Source organism: Haliotis rufescens, unplaced genomic scaffold, assembly GCF_023055435.1.
Source record: "Haliotis rufescens isolate VD_foot unplaced genomic scaffold, xgHalRufe1.0.p SCAF_10, whole genome shotgun sequence".
Taxonomy (NCBI): Eukaryota; Metazoa; Mollusca; class Gastropoda; order Lepetellida; family Haliotidae; genus Haliotis; species Haliotis rufescens.
In genome coordinates this window covers 19,584,406-19,610,626 of record NW_025963780.1, presented here as the reverse complement: position 1 = coordinate 19,610,626, position 26,221 = coordinate 19,584,406, and the positions used below count along the sequence as shown (strand labels likewise).

At 39.4% G+C, this 26,221-nt stretch overlaps 1 protein-coding gene across 3 annotated transcripts in view; it reads right to left on the bottom strand.

The window, feature by feature from the left end:
* The window catches only part of LOC124143106, a 60,627-nt gene extending 38,101 nt beyond the window's left edge, over window positions 1-22,526 (bottom strand). The window contains exon 1 of one of the 3 annotated variants that reach the window (XM_046511930.2): window positions 22,370-22,526. The gene's annotated coding sequence lies outside the window, so the exon portion shown is untranslated. Of the gene's footprint in view, window positions 1-6,659; window positions 6,847-22,369 lie in introns of those variants that run through there. The other 2 variants (XM_046511932.2, XM_046511931.2) reach the window with 2 other exon arrangements.
* Window positions 22,527-26,221: the final 3,695 nt, after the last annotated feature.

The following is a 26,221-nucleotide window of genomic DNA, read 5'->3' as shown; positions in this document are numbered from 1 at the left end:
GTACATTTCACAAGATATGTACATTTCACAAGATATGTATGTACATTTCACTCCATATGTATGTTCATCTCACTCTATATGTATGTACATTTCACTCTATATGTATGTACATTTCCATCTATATGTATGTACATCTCTCATTATATGTATGTACATTTCACTCCATATGTATGTTCATCTCACTCTATATGTATGTACATTTCACTCTATATGTATGTACATTTCCATCTATATGTATGTACATCTCTCATTATATGTATGTACATCCCACTCTATATGTATGTACATCTCACTCTATATGTATGTACATTTCACTCTATATGTATGTACATCTCACTCTATATGTATGTACATTTCACTATATGTATGTACATTTCACTATATGTATGTACATCCCACTCTATATGTATGTACATCTCACTCTATATGTATGTACATTTCACTATATATGTATGTACATTTCACTATATGTATGTATATCCCACTCCATATGTATGTTCATCTCACTCTATATGTATGTACATTTCACTATATGTATGTACATCCCACTCTATATGTATGTACATCCCACTCTATATGTATGTACATCTCACTCTATATGTATGTACATTTCACTATATGTATGTACATTTCACTATATGTATGTACATCCCACTCTATATGTATGTACATCTCACTCTATATGTATGTACATTTCACTATATATTTATGTACATTTCACTATATGTATGTACATCCCACTCCATATGTATGTTCATCTCACTCTATATGTATGTACATTTCACTCTATATGTATGTACATTTCCATCTATATGTATGTACATCTCTCATTATATGTATGTACATCTCACTCTATATGTATGTACATTTCACTATATATGTATGTACATTTCACTATATGTATGTACATCCCACTCTATATGTATGTACATCTCACTCTATATGTATGACTATTGTACATTTCACAAGACATGTACATTTCACTTTATATGTGTGTACATTTCACTCTATAAGTATGTACATTTCACTCTATATGTATAAACATCTCACTCTATAAGTATGTACATTTCACTCTATATGTATGTACATTTCACTATATGTATGTACATTTCACTATATGTTTGTACATTTCCATCTATAGGTATGTACAAATCACTCTATATGTATGACTATTGTACATTTCACAAGACATTTACATTTCACTTTATATGTGTGTACATTTCACTCTATAAGTATGTACATTTCACTCTATATGTATAAACATCTCACTCTATATGTATGTACATTTCCATCTATATGTATGTACAAATCACTCTATATGTATGACTATTGTACATTTCACAAGACATTTACATTTCACTTTATATGTGTGTACATTTCACTCTATAAGTATGTACATTTCACTCTATATGTATAAACATCTCACTCTATATGTATGTACATTTCACTCTTTAAGTATGACATTGTACATTTCACTCTATAAGTATGAAATTGTACATTTCACTATATGTATGTATATCCCACTCCATATGTATGTTCATCTCACTCTATATGTATGTACATTTCACTATATGTATGTACATCCCACTCTATATGTATGTACATCCCACTCTATATGTATGTACATCTCACTCTATATGTATGTACATTTCACTATATGTATGTACATTTCACTATATGTATGTACATCCCACTCTATATGTATGTACATCTCACTCTATATGTATGTACATTTCACTATATATTTATGTACATTTCACTATATGTATGTACATCCCACTCCATATGTATGTTCATCTCACTCTATATGTATGTACATTTCACTCTATATGTATGTACATTTCCATCTATATGTATGTACATCTCTCATTATATGTATGTACATCTCACTCTATATGTATGTACATTTCACTATATATGTATGTACATTTCACTATATGTATGTACATTCCACTCTATATGTATGTACATCTCACTCTATATGTATGACTATTGTACATTTCACAAGACATGTACATTTCACTTTATATGTGTGTACATTTCACTCTATAAGTATGTACATTTCACTCTATATGTATAAACATCTCACTCTATATGTATGTACATTTCCATCTATATGTATGTACAAATCACTCTATATGTATGACTATTGTACATTTCACAAGACATTTACATTTCACTTTATATGTGTGTACATTTCACTCTATAAGTATGTACATTTCACTCTATATGTATAAACATCTCACTCTATATGTATGTACATTTCACTCTATATGTATGTACATCTCACTCTATAAGTATGTACATTTCACTCTATATGTATGTACATTTCACTATATGTATGTACATTTCACTATATGTTTGTACATTTCCATCTATATGTATGTACAAATCACTCTATATGTATGACTATTGTACATTTCACAAGACATTTACATTTCACTTTATATGTGTGTACATTTCACTCTATAAGTATGTACATTTCACTCTATATGTATAAACATCTCACTCTATATGTATGTACATTTCCATCTATATGTATGTACAAATCACTCTATATGTATGACTATTGTACATTTCACAAGACATTTACATTTCACTTTATATGTGTGTACATTTCACTCTATAAGTATGTACATTTCACTCTATATGTATAAACATCTCACTCTATATGTATGTACATTTCACTCTTTAAGTATGACATTGTACATTTCACTCTATAAGTATGAAATTGTACATTTCACTCTATATGTATGTACATGTACATTTCACAAGGTATGTACATTTCACTCTATATCTATGTACATTTCAATCTATATGTATGTACATTTCACTCTATATGTATGTACATTTCCATCTATATGTATGTACATTTCAATCTATATGTATGTGCATTTCACTCTATATGTATGTACATTTCACTCTATATGTATGTACATTGCCATCTATATGTATGTACATTTCAATCTATATGTATGTGCATTTCAATCTATATGTATGTACATTTCACTCAATATGTATGTACATTTCCATCTATATGTATGAACATTTCAATCTATATGTATGTGCATCGCTCTCTATCTGTATGTACATTTCACACTGTATGTACATTTCATTCATTTTGCATGTAAATTTCGCTATACGTGTATATGTATGTACATTTAAATCTGTATGTAAGTACATTGCACAAGCTATGTACATTTCACTCTATATGTATGAACATTTCACTCTATATGTATCTAGATTTCACTCTATATGTACATTTCACAAGATATGTATGTACATGTCACTCTATATGTATGTTCATCTCACTCTATATGTATGTACATCTCACTCTATATGTATGTACATCTCACTCTATCTGTATGACTTTGTACATTTCATACTGTATGTACATTTCATTCATTGTGCATGTAAATTTCGATATACGTGTATATGTATGTACATTTAAATCTGTATGTAAGTACATTGCACAAGCTATGTACATTTCACTCTATATGTATGAACATTTCACTCTATATGTATCTAGATTTCACTCTTCTGCCCTATAATGCAACACTGTGTCTGATGTGCTATGCCAGTCCCCAACCGTTATAGAGACGTGCCCGTTCTGTTCCCATAAATATTTCCATTACGAAATAGCTCATTTGCAATCAGATCATATTGCCCTTGACACGCGTACGCTAATAATGTGTTCGAGTAACCACTTCCGTAAACTCTATGCTTCCGAACATCTGGTTTCCATGGTAACCAGGCAAGGCTTAAGGGGAGAAAGGACATTCAGACAGTAAGGGGAGTGGGTTAAGCTTTCAATGAGAGATATCAGAAAAAACACAAGCGGTTGCACAGCTCAGCTAGGTGTGTTACAGGTGGGAAGGCTAGGCGTTGTTAACCCTTTCTGGCGTAAATAGGTGGTAGGCAGGGTTAGATTAACACAGTTTTGTACAGTGTGTCAGTGAGTTCAGCATCACATGCATATTGATTTAAAGGAACGCTCATATGAACTGAATGAACTGATTAACCCAGGTCGTATTTGTGATTGTTCAATTACATACGCGTATTGTATATCAATGAATAAATTACCACGTGTGATTCCGAAATTGATTATTAGTTATGAAATAATTCGGTACATAATAAAAATTGCAACTCATGACTATTAATATTATTCATGTTATAACAAATCTGTATCCGAGAAATAATTCATTCTATACATTGCTCAACTGTAAATGTCTACAAGGGCAGGCACCAGTAGACAACGCAATGTCACCAATGAGTGAGTGAGTATGGTTTTACGCCGCTTTTTGCAATGTTCCAGCAAGATCACGGCGGGGGAAACCAGAAATGGGCTTCACACATTGTACCCATGAGGTCTTCGGTGTGACGAGCGAATGCTTTACACACCACCCCAATGACCAGGGATCGAGGCAATTAATTTATTGCCATGTATGGTAATAATGAAATTGCTACACGACTGCTATTGTTTAAGAGTATTACATAAACATACATTTATATTGTACGTGTTTGTCATAATTGGAATTCGTAAATGATTCAGTTAATATGTGCACGATATGTATATTCTTTTAGGAATTCCCTGGAATATACATATCAAAATGTATTATAATAATAATCCAACTCAAGTCTAGAATGATTAGGCAAGTCAAGATTGCCTCTTCTCTAGCCTGAAATTAAGTCCTTTTCTTGGCTCCGTTGGGATTATATTTTCTTATTTTGTACATTTATATTTTAAATACGATAACTTCATTTTAGCCGAGGATTTATCCCACATAATCTGGTGAGGTAGAAAGATGTAGACTTGCTTCAAGTCAATACTGACAAAAGTCCATGGGTGTATAGTAATTCTATCCTTATAATAAGCAAGTCACGATAAGCAGACAGGACAAGATCGCCAGTCATTTATAGGGACATCTTGTTCTTATTATTTATATAATCCAGAAAATTATGATTTAAACTAATAATCAATGTCTCAGGGACTTGTACAAGCATAGGGTAGACGGTGATGTTCCAGTTGTGTTCGTGACGGTTCTTATTGCATTGTTGCTATGCTGTAACTTGAATACATTGTGTCACCATGTTACTGTAATTCATATCTGTCAATCATTATCAACTGAATTTGCTAATTCATGACGCCGTCTTATCTTGAATCATTCACACTGGTATTGACCCGTCGAGATTCCGGGTTAGAAGATAGGTATGATAGTCATCGCACCCGGCGCAACAGCATATATCAAAGTCCAGTTTTAACAAGACTGCGGGGTCCACTCGCCTGTATCAAAGACTAGTATAGTTTTCACCAGATGTTGATCCAGGCTAGTAGACATGACCCCGACAACTGTTTCGATTCGATTATCTAACCACCACATTCATTTAGATCGAATATTACTGATTGCGGTGTTCAACGACATACAAACAAACATTATTATCATACCTCCATGTTAGAATGTCGAGATCTGATTTGTCCACGTGATCTTGATAAAATTTCTCAATGGGCGAATAAATCCCTTATACACCGCCATGAGAAATTCAGGCTGCACGTGATTTTCTGAGTGACAAATAAATCCCTTATACCCCGCTTCAAAGCAAAAGGCTGCACGCTTTTTTCGAGTCGATGGAAGTCACGTGACATAGCAGTTAACCTCAGCTCAATCGAACAGGTGTTTTCTATCAATTTTGAAATTGTTTGAATTGTTTTACAATGTCATATTATAACATGTCGGTAAGATAAATTCGTTGTAGCAGGATCACTCGGGGTACATGGGGTTTTATGCGTCCCGCGTTAGGTTTTATACAACTCGTCCGGCTCGTGGAATAAAACCTGAAGCGGGACGCATAAAACCTCATGTACCCCTCGTGATCCTGCTACAACTTATAGTATTGCCGTCAGCTCGCACAGTTGTACACCACGACACCACCAGATAACCACGCGTCAGTATCATAGTTTAGTTGGCGTGGAACGAGATTATCCTGAGTACAATGTGAGTAAGATGGTAATGGTTTAAAGGGTGTACAGCGAAACAGTACTGAAACCTGGCTAACCCGGATGACGCATACTGTGAATATGGTTAAGCGGGCGTTATAAAACATATTAAAATGAATAAATGCAACAAAGAGGGTTTGGAGGATCCTGGCACAGTCAGGCTGGTTAGGCTCATCATCACTCAGGGCCCTTGCCCCCTCTACACGCAGCACAGACAGTGAATAGGACTTCTCCCAGGAAGCGCTGCCAATCGAACCCACCCGGAACTTTTCAGACTCCCCAAAACCGCAGCCTTCTGCATTACCCATATTCATATTCATCAGTCACATCTATTTGATGTATTTTGGCATAACGGTAAATTTAATCTTTGTTCTTGTCTCAAGTTGTCCACACAATGCCCATTATATATTCCTAACATATCACAATTACGATAAGAAAACACGGTCGACTCATAATCTCTATTTATCTGTAATTCGTTAATCCTAAAATCAAATATCAACCATCAGATCAGGGTACGGATAGCCCTATACATTAAAAATGAAAATGGCATTTGTATTAAAATATAAATCCCTGTTATTTAGGACCTCGTTAATCCATAACCCGCCACACCACGTGATTACTGCCAGGAAAATCAATAAATCACGAAAGAAACATTGCAACGTACCTATAATTCGTTAATCCAGAATTAAGTCCAGACTTCAACAGGAACAGTTCAATGCAGACGAATGTTTCAATGTTATCGTTTCACTAAACCCTCAGCAGTATGAACGGGATCGTTGTGTTTCCCACGTGGTATTCATGAAACAGGTTCCTAGGTTTAGTACTGCATGATGTTCACGTTTGTGTTCTCTGGACCATATGCAGCACAATGAGTAAACTGGATATGCGTTGAATACTGCTACGTCTAATATCAACGGTAGCTCATGACCACGGCAGAGGTAAAGGCAGTCATCGAGGGATACACACAAGCTAGAAGACTTAAAGTAACACGTGACTTATTTACGTTGCAATTGAGTGAATGCGTTGGGTTTAACACTGCTTTAAACAGTATTCCAGTTATATCACGGCGTGTCGGGCGTTTACCCTCAATGGTTCAATTCAATTGAGGGGGTTTCATTTCCGATGAGGTCAAGATAGTCCCAGTCTCTTGTCGTCTTGTTCCGGGTGGTCAGAATCTAGGATTGCGTGCGTCATCGCGCGCTGATGTCTTGTTGTTCATGCCTTCAATCACAGGTTTGCATACTATTGCTGTCTGCAGCGTTAAATAACACCGCGGGGTTTCAAAATTAGGGTTCAATTCAATTCAATTCAATTCAACCTCAATGGTGAAACCCACCACCCCGCGTTGCAACCGAATTCCCTGTCTCCACATCACAAGACTGTATGACAAGGATGAACTTTCCAAAAGTTAACATTCCCTCAATCCCGAACAATAATCTAGCAGTTCCTGTCTTTGGTACCTTTAAGCTACAACGGAGCATGCTCGTTCCACGAAGATTTCAATCATCATACGACTCTTGCATACAAGACCCGTGAAGATCCGGGGTAGAATTGACTTCAGCAACCAATGCTGAAGTCAAGGGCGACTATGCTTGTCGTAAAAGGCGACTAACGGGATCGGGTGGTCAGGCTCGCTGACTTGGTTGATACATGTCATCGATCCGAATTGCGTGGATCGATGTTCATGATGTAAATCACTGGATTGTCTGGTCCAGACTCGATTATTTACAGACCGCCGTCATATAGCTGGAATAATGCTGAGTGCGGCGTAAAACAACAAACCAAACAAAAAAAACTCTTGCATAGAGGTTTTTGATCGAGGTTACAACATTCGAGGCCTCAGTAAAGCGTTCAAAACGGTTTATGGTAGAAGCGTGGAGGACATTTTCAATTTTGACGCATCAGTACGAAAATGATGTCCGGTGCAATGACCTAATTTGGGTTGTACTATATGCCTCTGCATGTGTTTATGACAAGTGCCACTGGTGGGGCAGAATACGCACTCCTCTTCGCGATCACATGGTAACATTACCATATGATAATGATTCATAAGTAATGCTCATTTTAAGTCGGAATTGAACGATGGACCCTGTTGAAGATTTCTTATGAAAAAAAAATGTTTTTGTCGCTTTATATTTTAAACTATCAGTAAGGACCTATTTGTAGAAAACACCCGTGCGCCAAAAATAAAAAGATAATGTAAGCCTCGTTTGGGGATAAAGCAGCGCTTGGAATAAATGCTCGATGACTACCTTCAAAAAGGTGTCCATGTCAAGGTAGGGTCAACACACGAGGGAGGCGTTTCGAAAGTTGCAGATGTAAAAAAAAAGTCTTTTGTAAGAATTACAGTACTTTGTCACCTCCGATGAGGTCGAAATAGTTCCAGTCTCTTGTGGTTTCATATGTGCAATAAATATTTCCTGGGGTCAATAATGCATTGGAACTATCTTGAGTTCAGCACAAGTATATAGACGTGAAAGTGAAGGTGGGACGCATGTATGTAACAATATTCAGATCTACATAAGCATATCGTATGACTCAAGTAGTATTTTAACAATGATGAATACGCATATTCTATGCATTATTATAACCACATAACTGCAAATTCAAACCGCTGTTAGTCTGTCTTTTTTTATTCTCAGCCGTCTGGTAATTTCCAGACGTATAATAGCCCACTTAAATCACAAAGGGGTAGTGATATTTCAGTCATAACCACGTCTTACGATCAACAAGTGGTTCAGAGGGCTTTTCAAACCTCGGTTCCCCGGGTTTCTCTTTAAAGAGTTTAATCAAATATAATACGACAACGCCAGAACATAATCGCCGATTACCCGCCAAAACAGACTACATGGGTCGGAAAAGGCAAAATAGCTGTGAAAATTATATGAATGGATCACTGAAAATCAGTGATGACATCAGGGGTTTGCGAAAAGATGAGCTTGACCCTGGCGCAATTTGCAAAGGAAAAGTATATGTTTGTTGCCGGACTCCGCACAGCGGTACCCCTACCATGGGACGGCGGTCTGTAAACAAACCAGACAATCAAGTGATGGACCAGACCATCCAATGACATGATAATGCATTTACCAATACTAGATTTAAGTACCTTGTCGCTTTTGGTGAGTGAGTGAGTGAGTGAGTTGGGTTTAACGCCGCTTTTAACAGTATTCCAGTCATATCGCGGCGTGTCAGCTTAATGTGGGAGGATGCCCGAAGTGATGCAGGTCTCAGACATTTACCACTTCGGTGAAACCCACGAGCACGGGTATGGTGCTGACAAACCGAGAAACATAATTGGGGCGAACCGGGATTCGAACCCACAATCATAGGTTTCTGGCGTGCCCAAGGGACGCAACTCTGCACAGCGAATCGCGGCGCCTCAGACGACTATGCCACCCGTGCCCCCAAGTGAAACGATAACGCATTTACCAAATTTGTTGAAACTGAAAACGATATGTTTCTTTGAGATTCTGTTGCTTTTAAGTATCAGAAAAACGTTCAAGAAATATGTTTATTTTGCAACACAGGGGGGCTGTTTTAATGTCTCAAGTTGGTGAGAAGAGCGACTTGATTATTTTGAGTGGGAAAGTTACTTAACAATCTCATTTAGAAATATAAAGCTAGCAGCTGAAAGGAACATGGATGTGTATTCATTCAATCAGTGCAAGAACAGTTATATATAACACGGAGATGTTTTTTGGTATCGTCATGAGCCGGATATTTCAGCTGGATCACGTCGGCCTGTAAATAATCGAGTCGTTGCCAGACAAACCAGTGGTTGATATCATGAACAGCGTCCCAAGCCATCACAGCACGATGACGCGAAAAAAGATAAATCGCCGAACCTGACCATCTGATCCAATGCTGTCCCCTTTTGAAACAAGCAGTAGGATGCTGGGAATCTATTTGGTGTTGGTTAGATGTAGTACTAGAGACAGCCTCCGTGACAGTGGAAACAGTGCCTGCCTGAAGAGCGGAATGGTTCGGTTCCCGACCGCGTCTTACCAAAAGAGTGAGTGAGTGAGTTTGATTTCACGCCGCTTTTAGCAATATTCCAGCAATATCACGGCGAGGGACACCAAAAATGGGCTTCACACATTGTACCCATGTCGGGAATCGAACCCGGGACTCGGCGTGACGTGCGAACTTACCAAAAGACGTTGAAAGATGGCACTTGATGTTACCCTGACTGGCGCTCGGCATTAAGGGGCTAAAGTCTGGTGATTTTCTGATTTTCTTTACCGAATTCGGTAAACAAAATACCTGTCATTAGCGACTCAAAGGCGGGCAACTCTATGTTAACATCTATTTTGTGGTGTGATGCGTGTGGATTGTGAGGTTTACATCACGTCCTGTTTTAGATTATGCACAATCAGTATTCAAACGACCTATGTTTTGTCAAGGGGCATCGTCCAAACAAGTGGATTCTTTTCTATAACCAACTTCGAATGTACATAGGGGTAATTCAACTTTAAAAACATTCCAGAAACTATCATAAAAAAGTTAACGTGAGTATACTTGCAAGTGTCAGTCAGTGTCATTGAGTATGGTTTTACGCCGCTTTTAGCAATATTCCAGCAATATCACGGCGGGGGACACCAGAAAAGGGTTCACGCATTGTACCCATGTCGGGAATCGAACCCGGGTCTTCGGTGTGACGAGTGAACGCTTTAACCACTAGGCTACCCGACCGCCCCTGTACTTGCATGTAGCCGTGACATACCGCAACGAGTCCTGTATTCCATCATGCGATGAAATATCGTGCTTAGATTTGTAAGTCTAACAAAATAAAGTAAACAGTCGACACAGCGATAATATAGAGCCCGCGATAATATAGTCAAACTATACTTGAACGTAGTCATTCCATGTTTATTTAATGTGGACTATTATTTTACATTTTTTACATAGGAATAATGATATTATTTGATATATCGTTAGATAAGAAGAAAAATATGGGATATTCAAATACTGGTAATAAATATTCACATTTAAGAAGCTAATAATATTCATGGACAATACATTGACAATTACACAATATTGAATGTATATTTATATGCAAAAGTAAGTACAGTCATCAGTTACTTGATTACCCCATTGTAGCTTTAACTTTACACAATAACACCCTGTAAATCCGGAACGTCACATTCCCATTGTAACCGTCCGGATTAAGTCATGGGTATTGAATAATGTGGTGTATATATAAGTAGACGTGAGAAGACTTTCCGGCTTAACTATCCTCGCGTATCCAGGGTACAATGTGTCCATTCTATTTCGATAAATACTCTGGATCCATTCCCATGATAGCTTAATGTAAGTCTCGTTTGGGGATAAAGCAGTGCTTGGAATAAACACTTGATGACTACCTTTAAAAAGATGTCCCTACCAAGGAAGGGTCTACACATGAGGTAAGCTTTTCGAAAGTTGCAGATGTAAAAGAATGTTTGTAAGAATTACAGTACTTAATCACCATGGTTACCATCGATTAGATCAAGATAGTCCCAGTCTCTTGTAAGAGCCGACTGGCATTTGGTCCGGTGGTCAGAATTTTGACTGCTTCTTCCCGGAAGTGACGTCAGTATCCCCGTCTCTCAAATCACTCTCTTGGCACATGATTTCTATCGTTCACGAGATTTAGTTGATTTGAAGCTAAAGAAGCTTTGTTAGCAAATGGGTCAAGGGTGTTTATTATAGAATAGAGGTATACCCTCAAACACCGTTGTATCGAAGTTGAATGGACCTACGTTACTTCTTCATGTTATCCGAGGTTCGATACAACCGAAAATTATGAATAGAGAAGGAATACGCAGGGACCAACCTTTTCTTCGAGACAAATGTAAGTTCGACACGTCAAAGTTGGCTGTAATACACTGGATAATCGAGGATGTGGGTTAACGGGGCCGGACTAACGATAGTTTGTGTTACCTTTTTCGCGAACACCTGGTGTCATCAATGATTTCCGCTTTTAGCAATAACACATTGCACCTATTGCATGTGAAGAATCGAAACCGGGTCTTCGGCATGACAAGCGAACGCTTTAACCACTAAGTGTCTTCCTTCCGCGTTGCCTAAGTCTGCTGATCAAGCTCACACGATAGATGACTGTGATCAGATCGACAATGGTAGTTAGTCGACCTTTGCATCCACCAAAGACACACTTCCAATGGACAGACAGTTGACGCAGGAGGTTCAAACGATAGCGAAAGCCATCATGTAGGACCTGTTGAGCAACAGGCTCTGAAGTTATGTATTTAACTCGCTGAAGGTTCGCCATAATGAAATAAAAAACGTGTTGTCTATTTTTAGGGGTGTACGAATCGCCTACATAACGTGTAGGCATATTGAAGCGTAGGCGAATAGGCGATAGGAGAGCAGCCGGGCAATGCGTGACTGTCTCGGAGATGAATGGGCAGCTGTGTACTTGCACCTCAGAGCGATAATAATTCCAAGATCAGTCGTCATAATTCCACACAGGCATACCACAGGGAGTTGGTTACGCTTCGTGTGTCTAATGTCTATTATATACATTCTCGGTAAGCCAGAGTATTATGTCTCTATTCTGTCATGATAATTAATTACCCTGGGCCCACTCGCGGCCACCGTATTTCGAAAGACACGTCACTCAGATTACACTTATGAGCGAGAGAAACATCCTGTGATTAATGAATGATAAGAGTGATGAAGATGGTGACGTCACTTCCGAAACGATGATCTATTATAAGAGTATAGAAATGTTAGACCAAGGACATTCGAGGATGGTCTAGATTAGCTCTACTAATACGTATGGTCTAGATAAGCTCTACTAATACGTATGGTCTAGATAAGCTCTACTAATACGTATGGTCTAGATTAGCTCTGCTAATACGTATGTTCTAGATTAGCTCTGCTAATACGTATGGTCTAGATTAGCTCTGCTAATACGTATGTTCTAGATTAGCTCTGCTAATACGCATGGTCTATATTAGCTCTGCTAATACGTATGGTCTATATTAACCTCACTCATTGGGATGGACTAGATTTAATTCAGCTCTGCTCATATAGTCTAGTTGGAAGACAGTGTCCCCATGCACCAGAAAGATATACAATCTTTCCCTTTACTTTTTTTATAATCCTCAAGATGTCTAGTAAATGAATTTTTCATGTTCCCAAAGCGAAAGATTGCCCCATGGTGTCCATTTGCAACCATATTGGATTTCCGACGAAAATTATTAATCAGCAAAACCTTTGAACTAGAGATGGCACTTGAACATATTATTTGACGATATCTGTGAGTAATGTGAGCATGCGAAAGCGATTGAAAGGGTTAATTTTATTTTCAAAATATTTTTTAAACAAGTCGAATACATTACAACACTAAAAACTTGAAAAAGTCAGTATACTTTACTCAAAGACATGCGAATATCTATCGAGACATGAAGTAATTGCATATGATTCCCGTGAAGTCTGGAAGGAACAGTAGTGATAAATATTCGCAAAAATAACAAACTATGAGTTTCAATAAGTCACAGTAACTAAGAATATATTGCTACGCAAGCGGAAAGGATAGGGTATGTTTGCATCCCTAAATCTAATCATGGCACATAAACATAATGCATATATGTTATGAATATGGTTATTGAATGCATGTGCAGTTAACATATATATTAACCGATAGTCAAACAAAAGTCACAGAAACTGTAGCTGGAACAGTGAATAGACAAGGCACTGATATGTCTTTAAGTGGATCATCTCCTGTAGCGGATAAAAGACCTGGCACTGTATGCCATTTACATGATAATCTTTGAAGCAGTGAATAGAATAGGTACTGGTTTGTCATTCACGGGATAATTACGTGAAGCAGTGAATAGACTAGGTGATGTGAGGTGAGGTGAAATGTGGTTTAACGTCGCGTTCAAGATTATTGCACGTGTGTGTGTGGCTGATTGTACTCGTTTGGACTTATGCCAATTTTATAGTGCTAGCACAGTGAGATACCTTGCCGCAGTTTAACATAAATTCCCAACTCAGACACAGTGTACTGACTCCGAGCCGAACACTACTTGTTTTAATTTCTTAATGTCGAGGGCCAGGCAGGGTAACAACAAGTACCATATGTTAACGTCTTTTTGGTAGAACGCGGCCGGCAATCGAAGCCCGGACCTTCCGCTCTCCGGGTGGACGTTGTACCACTAGTCAACGGAGGCGTCTCTTTTTGAATGACGCGGCCGGGGATCGATCCAACGACCTTCTGCTCTCCGGAAAAACGTTCTAATAGACTAGTCACTGGAAGGTCATTTAGAGGATAATCTCGTAAAGCAGTGGAAAAAAGAACAATAACTCAAATAAGAAGGTACACGAACACATCGACTAACATGGACAGAAAACACATTTCTAACACCGAGGGTTGTTACAGCAAGTAACATCGCTCCCTCCAAACAGAAATCAAGGAAACGGAAAAGTTGAAGCCGGAATGGAAGGCCAATTTGAAGTCGGAATGGAAGGCCAATTTGAAGTCGGAATGGAAGGTCAATTTGAAGTCGGAATGGAAGGCCAAGTTGAAGTCGGAATGGAAGGCCAAAGTTGAAGTCGGAATGGAAGGCCAAGTTCAAGTCGGAATGGAAGGCCAAGTTCAGGTCGGAATGGAAGGCCAAGTACAGGCTGGAATGGAAGGCCAAGTTGAAGTCGGAATGGAAGGCCAAGTTGAAGTCGGAATGGAAGGCCAAGTTGAAGTCGGAATGGAAGGCCAAGTTGAAGTCGGAATGGAAGGCCAAGTTCAAGTCGGAATGGAAGGCCAAGTTCAGGTCGGAATGGAAGGCCAAGTTCAGGTCGGATTAGAAGGCCAAGTTCAAGTCGGAATGGAAGGCCAAGTTCAAGTCGGAATGGAAGGCCAAGTTCAGGTCGGAATGGAAGGCCAAGTTCAGGTCGGAATGGAAGGCCAAGTTCAGGTCGGAATGGAAGGCCAAGTTCAAGACGGAATAGAAGGCCAAGTTCAGGTCGGAATGGAAGGCCAAGTTCAGGTCGGAATGGAAGGCCAAGTTGAAGTCGGAACGGAAGGCCAAGTTGAAGTGCAGTACGTGGACAGGGAACACACAAACTACAGACATACGGAAAATTCAAAACCAACTCTCCATGTGAATCGTACGTCAGTGAAAAGAATATGGCAAGATCTCACAGGCAAGCACTGGCGCTATTTAGATGTGGCATTACTCTATTAAGATTAGAGACAGGAGATATGTGAATCTACCCACGGAAAACAACTGGTGTTCCTGCTCTCACGACAGTGTCGAAGATGAAATATTTAGCGTCAACGCCTGAGAATAATCAGTCTCGATTATCTGTCGAAACAGATTCTATTTATGGAAAAGGCAAAAAAGCTGTGAACGTTATATGAATGGATCAGTGAAAATGAGGGATGACACCAGGGCCCACTTGCACAAAGCGATCTTAGCGCTACGACTATTGTAAGCCTATGTTAAAGTATGGGAGTTACGATCGGTCGGCCTGCCTACCGGTAGCACCCGCGGCTTAGCATCACAATCGAGACTGATTACACTCTGGTGTTGACGTCATATATTGTATTAATTAAACGCCGTACCATGTTTTATCCCCTGTATAGGGGCGGTGTGTGTCCGTCCGTGTGTGTGTCTGTCTGTGCGTATGTCAGGAGGAAAAGCACAAATACGCACGTGCTACACAACGGTATAGGGTAGGGCGGCATAAGAGGGGTCGTCTCATGATAATTTTAGTATTGTTTAGACCATCCTACTGAGTAGAGCTAATCTAGAGGGTCCGACTGAAGAGAGCTTATCCAGACAATCTTAATGAGCAGAGCTAATCTAGAGGATCCGACTGGAGGCGCTAGTCCAGACAATCCTAACGAGCAGAGCTAATCTACTCTAGCCTAATGTTGTAGACCATCGAAATGAGCAGAGCTAATCTAGAGGATCCGACTTGAGAGAGCTAATCCAGACAATCCTAATGAGCAGAGCTAACCTAGAGGATCCGACTGGAGGCGCTAGTCCAGACAATCCTAATGAGCAGAGCTAGTATGGAGGATCCGACTGGAGGCTCTTGTCCGGACAACCCTAATGAGCAGAGCTAATGTCGACCATCCTAATTAGCTGAGCTAATTTGGGCAATACTGAGTGAGTGAGTGAGTGAGTGAGTGAGTGAGTGAGTGAGTGAGTGAGTGAATATGGTTTAACGCCGCTTTCAGCTTATATAAACAAGAGAAAGGAATACACAATCAGACTACCTGACCTCAACGGGGCGTAGAAAGGAATTCACCATTAGACTACCTGACGTCAACGGGGCGTAGAAAGGAATACACCATTAGACTACCTGACCTCAACGGGGCGTAGAAAGGAATACACCATTAGACTACCTGACCTCAACGGGGCGTAGAAAGGAATACACCATTAGACTACCTGACCTCCGCTGGGCGTTACCCACACTGAAAGCTTTTTTTTAATAAAATGAGCTGAATGTCGAATTTCGGAGCAATGAAGAATATATAAAAAAATGAAACTTTTTTATGAATAACAACTTCTTTGTTGGTTGTAACGACGTTTCAAGCCTATTTATTGCCCCTTCCAACTTCTAAATGCCTATTTAAGAATGTATCAAAGAAATGTTCAGAGGTCAAAGTTGAGCGTTGTTTCCAACATTAAATTTATCACATGTATGATAAATCTTCAGGTTATGTCATAATGTTTCTTTTCAAAGGTAATTGACCTTTTAGTGAGCGCCATGCCGATAAACTATTCTCCAAATATCATAAATCAATGCCCCTGTAAATTAAGCATGGGTTTTAGCATTCAGAATTGAAATAAATTGCTCGTAGAAGCTGAACATATTTTCGTCTCTGTGCGGGGCGTTTAATAATCGATGTGCACGGTTTTGTAACTGAGCGGTCACTATATATTTTTAAACCAGTTAGCCATGACAGCGGAATATTTATTTATTTATTTATTTATTTATTTATTTAATCATTTATTTATTTATTTAGAGGTAAGGTCTTGTGCAGTTAGTAAGGGGAACTTAAAGCTACCGCTCTAAAACGTTTGAGGCGTTATACTGCTAACATGGGCAGAAAGACGTATTTAGGTCACGTGTTACTTTTCGTCATTCAGCCGTTTAGTGTCCCTCGATGACTACCTTTAAATTGTGACAATTGGGAAGTCATCCAATGTTCATAGATATGCATACCGATAAAACAATAAGGAAACAATTTAATCATTTCCTTCTCGGAGTGATAAACCCTGGACCTGTCGACCGCTTTGTATTTTGTTATCACTAAGACAAATAAAGCATCTAGGGGAATATGAACGTTATTAAATGTGATAAACGTTTATCCTTAGGTTAAATTAAGTGAACTAAACATTCTTATCCATTAACAAACTTCTTCACATTTGTTGTTAGAACCAATTTTTCTCCACACGGGAATGTTGGCATACACGCCATTTTAAAATTTGCAAATAGAAATTAATTTTGAGATGTTACTTTTGGTGTTAATCCGTCGGATTAACGGGTTTTCATTATAGTCCATTTAAACCATTCATGCACAATACGTGCACTTTGACTATTCATTGGATTAAAACCAGTACATAGGCATAAAGGGGCTAAAAAAGGACTGGTCTCACACACACACACACAAACACACACACACACACACACACACACACACACACACACACACACACACACACACACACAAAGTGCAATGATCGTAGACGCGACGTTAAACCCCATCCCACCTTACCTCACTTTACAGTGAATGCCATGACAGATTCACTCATGTTCTGGACAACTAAAAACAGAACGTTGATCAGGTAAACCAATAGATGAACTGTTGCCGAATGTAATGTAGAACGCAATTCTTTCAAATGAATGTTTTCGCGGTGATTGTGGTTTAATGCATATTCAATACCACTGTCAGATCAAACGGAATATTTGAAATGTCATTCCTGCTCGCGTGAATAGAACATTTGAATTCAGTTGCTGTAAAGTACTGTCGAATATAGGTACTGCACAGTTATATTTCCGTTAACAGACTGCCTGGATTTCCGGCTTAGTAGAATACGATAGGTTCAATATGTGAAGCCTATTTCTGGTGTTCCCCTCCGTAATATTGCTGGAATAGTGCTAAAAATCATTCTCATTTCCTCATTAATCGGAAAATTCATTGATCAGGATGTGTTCCCTGGGGGGGCTGTGTTATCCGTATAACGGGGCTTCACTGTACATCTTTGTGCAGATATATTAATTTTTCATTTGCCTCTTTGTTGATATTTTGACATACATGTAACTGTAAATTTAATCTCGCTTTTGTCTCCATGTGTTCTCACTATTCAACTTCACACATGTACTGCAACTGTTCACATTCATATAAGGTCTTTGAAAGGCATTTAGAAGTGATACACATAGTCATTTGAATTTACCTGATGAAGGAGTAAGGGAGCGACCATTTGATTTCTATGGGGGGGGGGGCCGGAAGTTGTTTTCTCAGCAAACTATTTTTTTCTGAAGCCATTTCTAACAAACTATTTTTTTGTAACATACAGCTGAACAAACTATTCATTTCAGATGGTAATTTTGCAATTTTATTATAGAGTAAAATATGCAATCATATTTCAGCAAATGCAGCCTGTGGTGTATTATAACATGAACAGCTATAGAACACCCGTTATAATAGTCTTTTTCATTCCCTGACATAAATACAGTAGTCCTGTTTGTAGCCTGGTGGAGGACGCGGTAATAGCTGTTTCTTTCATTCCATTGGCAAAATAGTTAAGAAAATGAAACCTTCTCATACTGCGGGACAAAATGTCCTGACAGGCTTTGTCACTAGACACAAATATCGGAACAGTAGAACTGAAACATACGAACACTGTAATCAGACAATGTATACAGCAAAAACAGAGCAAGACGTGTCTCTCCAGCAAAGGATGATGGTGTGCATTGACGTGTTCAAATAGATGTTTCATCACAACAGAAACACTTATGACCAGGTCATATCCAAAGATCATATAATATAGTTTTATTTGAAGGATTTTGGTGAAAATTGTTCATACCGATACCTTTTCATTTAATACATATGGTTTATTTGTATTTCAAACCATTCCTCAAACAAACCACAATATAAATATGTTCAACATTTATCAGTGAATAAATGTGTTCTTTTACAACATTGTAGCTTGGTTATTTCTTTTTGGAAATTGTTAAATTGGACGCCTGAATATTTGTACATGCATTTAAATAGCAAAATGTGCTAAACTGAAGCCATTAACTTCATATACAGAAATAGCAACAAATAAGATAAGATAAATGTTGCAATGACATGCAAAATTATATCTGGAAACAAACTAATCATTTTTCTCACAGTAGTAAACATTCTATTTATTTTACTGATTATCTCCAACAAACTATTCATTTGTAAATACTTCCCCCCCCCCCCCCCCCTAGAAATCAAATGGTCGCTCCCTAAGCATATACTCCGAAACGTTGTTGAGTTCCTCATAATAAAGAAGTTGACATCCATATATTCTCTTCCTTACATTTATATATTCTTCATATATGGCATTTACGATATGGAAACACGCTAGGCTTATAATCTCTATTTATCTGTAATTTGTTTATCCGAAAATCAAATATCACCCAACAGGTCATGATGCGGATAGCCCTTTATATCAAAACATATTGCTAAAAGCGGCGTAAAACCTTGGTCACTCACTAGTAGAACATGTGAAATGATGAGTGAGTGAGTTGTGTTTAACGCCGCATTGAACAGTATTACCGCTATATCACTGTGTGTCAGCTTAATGTGGGAGGGAAGCCGAAAGTGGTGCAGGTCTCAGACGTTTACCACTTTGGTGAAACCCACGAGCACGGATATGGTGCTGAGAAAACCTGGATTCGAACCCACAATCATGGTTTCTGTCGTGCCCAAAGGACTCAACCCTACACAGAGAATTGCGGCGCCGTAGACAACTAGGCCACCCGTGCCCACTGTGATTTGGTGACGGGAAAGTGTATAGTAAATTTGAATTAATAAAATGGTATTTGATTTATGTACCAATCCTTGAATGAGAGTGGGAACTGTCTTCAGTTCGGAGATCCCCCGACCCAGCATTTGTTCGAACCAGGTACTTACTCTTATCAGAGAGATGTCCGCGGAAATGTTTGTTTGTTTTCAGTTTTATTTCATACACCTCATCGATTTTTCACAATCTGTAAGGGATCAGAATCAGGCTTGACCGAATGTTTACCCAGGGAACATGTGTATTCGGGATAGGCGTTGTTTATCTTTTGTGTCGTTTGTTGACCTTGTGTTTATTCAAAGCAGATATTTATTGACGGATTTACGATATTTGGGATAACCCTCACTTGATTGATTTGTCTGCATAAGAATATCATTTCTTAATATAATGTGTCTATTCTAACTCCTGTGTGTGAAATAAACAAGTGGTATGTTCAGTATAAAGCTCGCAATAAAGGAAAACATGTCCTCATACTGTACCTATATAAACCTCTGTATCTGAGTACAGTGCCTAATGATATCCAGCATAAGCGTTGGCATATCAAAGAATATGCGTATACTATATGTCCATTATTAAATTTCAACATGAATTATGTCGTTATACTATGTGTACAGCAAAAACTCGGTATATTAAAAAGGACACACGCTATGTGGTCAGTTTAAATTCGGTATATCCAACAAGAGGCCCATACACTATGTGGTCAGTTTAAACTCGGTATATCCAACAGGAAGCCTACACACTATGTGGTCAGTTTAAATTCGGTATATCAAACAAGAGGCCCATACACTATGTGGTCAGTTTAAATTTGGTATATCCAACAAGAGGCCCATATACTATGTGGTCAGTTTAAATTCGGTATATCAAACAAGAGGTCCATATACAATGTGGTCAGTTTAAATTTGGTATATCAAGCAAGAGGCCCATATACTATGCGTTCAGTATAAACTCGGTATATGAAACAAGACGCCCGTATACTATAAGTTCAGTATAAACTCGGTATATGAAACAAGACATCCGTACACTATGAGTTCAGTATAAACTCGGTATATGAAACAAGACATCCGTATACTATGAGTTCAGTATAAACTCGGTATATCAAACAAGACATCCGTACACTATGAGTTCAGTATAAACTCGGTATATCAAACAAGAGGCCCGTATTTTATAAGTTCAGTATAAACTCGGTATATGAAACAAGACATCCGTATACTATGAGTTCAGTATAAACTCGGTATATCAAACAAGAGGCCCGTATATTATAAGTTCAGTATAAACTCGGTATATCAAACAAGACATCCGTATACTATGTGTACTGTAAGTTTATTCAAACGAAGGTGACTTATTGTCGTATGTAACACTATAGTACTAGTACGCATACATTGGGCGTTAGTCGCCTTCCTGTGAATATCTCCATTTCCAGTCGACTTAAAATGTGATGTGCATTTTTGTTTGCAAGTTAAGCTTTGTGTTTGGATTGGGTCGTATCAAAAGCAGACAACAGCAGAAAATATATTTCCAGGTTATATTCCATTCCCGATGTTATGTTCGCTCCATACATGATATGTTACAATCAAGACATGCTACACTGCAAATAATATAAATTACACATGATACACTTTATAAATATAATCTACACTAGACGAAAATCCATGTTTTACACATAATACATTTCTGGCAGTTCCTTTGCAATCTTTGGTAGTACATCTCCAATAAACAACCGCTTCTGCCTTCCTCTTGCCGATTCTATACATAAAACCACCAACACACAACTGTCTGTCACCTCGGGACGTGGGGAAAAGAAATGCAGTCTAGCTGTACGTTGTCATCTCGGGTGTGATGCATACAACTTCAGCAAATGATATATAAAGTGTTTGATGGGCATTTCTAACTTGTTGACGGATAACAAGGAAGACACAATGTATAGATAACAACTTTCGATAGATCCTTATATCGTTGTCAAGCAAGTCTTGCTTGACAAGGGTATACGGATCTATACTGCAACGTCGCTGTGTACTACAATAAAGAAGTCGGTTTTCCACACACATGTAAGACAACAAGAAACTTCAAAGTGCACCGCGATTTGCCTTCCTCCGAATACTTAAAAAAGCCATCATGCGTTGTGAAAACTCCGTGAAACAAGAGGCCCCTATATTCCTCATCGCCTACAATCTAATTAGCTTAATCCTAATCCCTTATTGTTTTAAGACCCCCCCCCCCCCCCCCCCGAAAAAAACATCAGGGTCAGCGGCGTTTACTAAAGCAGGAAATAGTCTTGTTTGGATAAGGGTTAACGTTGCAGTTGCCTCTAAATATATATAATACACAAGGTACAAAAGGGAAATAGTGAAATATAACAAACCTTGAATCTGCGCAAGTCCCTGGTATCACACAGAGCAATATGTCACCTTTCACAGTTGAGGGGTGAGGACAGACAAGGCTGGTGGTTATCTGTGGGCGCGTGGAGGCCACGTTTTCCAGAGATCAATGCTTTGCATTATCGCGGAGCCAGTGTTGATCACGTGGGTCGGCCCGTCATGTCCGGTCGATAATCGTGTAAGAGCGATAACGGAGAGTGTTGGTTTGGTCAGTTTTTTTATGTGCTGCAGTCAGTAATATTCAAGGTGTATCACAGCGACCGGTAACTCAACGCGTGGTTAATAGCATTGGAAACGATCCATGTCCACGGGATATGTGTTTGTTGATATTAACGCTGCATTCAGCAATATTCCAGCTATATGAAGGCAGTCTGTATAGATAGTCTGGACCAGACAATCCAGTGACTGGCATCATGAGCATAGATCTACGCAAATGCGATACGATGACACGACCAAGTCAGTGAGTCTGACCACCCCATCCCGTTAGTCGCCTCTTACGACAAGCATAGTCACCTTTTACGGCAAGCATGGGTTGCTGAAGGCCAATGTCCACCCGGATCTTCACGGGTCCACCGGTACGTGATGACACACACTACAGTCATTGTAACTGAGATATCTTCTTTAATCGGTTCTTATGGCAACGTTGCAACAATGACCATCATAATACCCTTTACACATATGCATCGTCTCGTTCAGCAGGACACTTAAAGGACTACGCTCTGGGGAAATTGACAGTCCCAGTATCTTTTACTCTTATTACTCAGGAACAATGAACCACCTCCCTGGTAAAATGGCTAGTTTGAACAGAGAGTGGAAGGTCGGTGGTTCCATTCTCGGCCGCATCACTACCAAAACACCTTAAAAAATGGTACTTGTTGGTGCTCGGTATTATGGGGATAAAAGATATACTGTGTCTGAGCGGGGTCTCTATGTTAAAACTGCTGCGTGGTATTTCAGTGTGCTAGCACTATAAAACCAGCGTAAGTTCCAACTAGTACAAGCACGCACGCACGCACGCACGCACGCACGCACGCACTCTTGCATACATGCTGCACGTCGCTATTTGAGTGAAATAATTTTGAAAGCGACGTAAAAACCCATTACACCTCACCTGAGACAATATCGTCGTCATTTTACAGTAATCGCGACGTCTAGTTCCAGATAGACCCTTTCAAAACAAATCCAGATTGACAACCTACGCAACATTAAGCGGTTTATTCTGAATATGCAGCATATGGCAGTCGGCGTACCTCGTGTCACTGTTGGAGAAGCCATCAATCTTGATTTGCAAACGCCGCTATACAGAGCGACCGCTCCTGGCAACACTCATCACATACTGTCACCATGAAATATGGAGTACAATCACATGGCATTCTCATCATTCTTGGATTAATACAGTTGACGCTGCTTGATAGGCGTTAGGTTTGTAGTCACGTCACTCGTTCCCCTACCCTGGATTCCACGTCAGAATAGATTCCAAATATGCCATGCTTCCGTCAGACCCGGTGACATGTTTGATTGCGTGTCATCCACCCCGAGAGAGCTTGTTGTTCGTGATATCAGCCACTGGTTTGTCTGGTACACACACAATTATTTACAGCCCGTCGTGATATAGCTGGAATGTTGCTGAGTGTGGCGTTAAACAACATTACTCACTCACCCTACCAGGTACCAATTTGTTGCTGAGTAAACAGAGGCACATTGAATTCGGCAGTACTTGTCTGAGAGGACTCCACATTCAAAGTGTGGGAATGAATGCAGCCTTAGAACCTGAATACTTAACCTCAGAAGGCCGCACAGGGCTGGGGTGGTCGTGAGGTTAAGACGTTTTCTCAAAGTCACCGACCTTCCTTGTTCGATTCTTTACACGTGTTAGGGGGGCACGGGTTGCCCAGTCGTCTAAGCAGCAGTAATTCGCTGTGCCGCTGCGAGTCGCGTCCCTTGGGCACTCCAAAAACCATGAGTGTGTGTTCGATTCCAGTTTCGGCCCGATTATGTTTCTGTGTTTGTCAACACCATACCTGTGTTAGTGGGTTTTACCAAAGTGGTCAACGTCCACGACCTGCATTACTTCGGGCGTTCCTCCCACCTTAATCTGACACGCCGTGATATAACAGGAATGCTGTTACGACGGCGTTAAACCCAACTCACTTACTCACTAGATCACATGTGTGAAGCCAAATTTCTCGTGTCTCCCTGTGGTGATATTATTTGAAAATGTTGTGTGTTTGTTATTTTACGCCGCATTCGGCAGTATTCCACCTATACGACGACGGCCTGTAAAAAATCGAAGCTGAACCAGACAAACTACTGATTGATATCATGACAAAAGATCCTAGCCAACGGGGTATGATGACACGCAATTAACCAAGTCACCGAGTCTGACCCCCCGATTCATTAGATAGGCCGTTTCTAACCCGGAATCCTCATGGTGCGATTATTGCTAAAAGCGGAACAATTATTATTGTACAATGAATTAAGTACATGTATGTATAAATACTTTTAAACACGGCTTATAAGCTGCTACAAACATGGATAATTGCATAGTCGTGAGGGAAATGTTTACGAAGTCATGAACAATGGTTAACACAATTTACTATTTCATTGAAATGTGACGTCACGTTGCCGTGCTGCGTTTATCGCCAACGAAAGCGATCGAACGCCCAACGCCGCTTGGCAAAACAGCGTCAAGCACACTAATGGTCACCAAGTCGCATTACTGAAAACCATTTCATAGGGATGTGTTAAAGGCTAAACACCAACTGCCATTGTTTAGCACAAAGTGCATGCATGCGTTACACAATCCGCCTGTATGGCGCAGTTAATAGGAACTCAATCTTCAGCATTTTATTTCATGACTTAATTTAAGCTTCGACAAATCCTACTGTGTGAGAAATGCGATCAAATAGTAAGGAAGATCATGAATAAGGCTTATGGTGCTTAAAATCCGTAGTTTCTTTCTTATCTTATAACTATTTACAATAGAAGCTGTCTTTACCGATGATTACGAAAGTAAAACGGTTACCGAAAAAACAGTACAGCCATATTCTATTTTCCAAACGTGAACATAAAAATGTATGAATACATGACACTTTTAATGGATAACAACTTCTTTATTCATGTTCTTCCAATCACTCATTGCTCATAACAGAGATCATAAAAAAGTAATTTGTCAGTTTTGTTTAAATGCCCAGGTTACCTGAATAGTGCTTTTCAAACACAAATCTTGTTACACCCACTGCCGACATTATAACTCTCACATCAAATATCAATCCATTAATCAATCTTCAAGGGTTTTACCATTTCCCGGAACCATTGATAAACGCATTATCTTAATGTGCTCTGACGTTTGCTTGAATTCAGGTCCTTCATGCATCAAAATTGTTCTTCTCGTTTCAGTGGTGATGATCGGCGCCACAATGTGCTGACCAACCTCTAGCCATCGCGCGTGGTTAACCAGCAACCACCGTCATTTATCACACGACACGGTGAACTACTTGTTAAATACAATCTGACTGTTAATTCTCGGTAGTGGTTTACGTCAGTGGGTTCTGTTTGGTTATAATCAGACCTGACACATTCATGCTGTCGGCTTCGAGGATGCCTTTTCCAATAGGAACTGGCTTTCTGTTGTAAGTTCCTGTGCTGTGTTGACATATGCATGCTGTCACCATCAAGAAGATCTTTTCCAATAGGAACTGGCTTCGTGGACACCCCGCGTGGACTTCAAGGGATCGTGGGAACCCAACATGGACACCAAGGGTTTATGGATACCCAGCGTGGACACCAAGGGTTCTTTCGGTTGTACCGCGTGTTTGAAGGACATTTGCTATTTA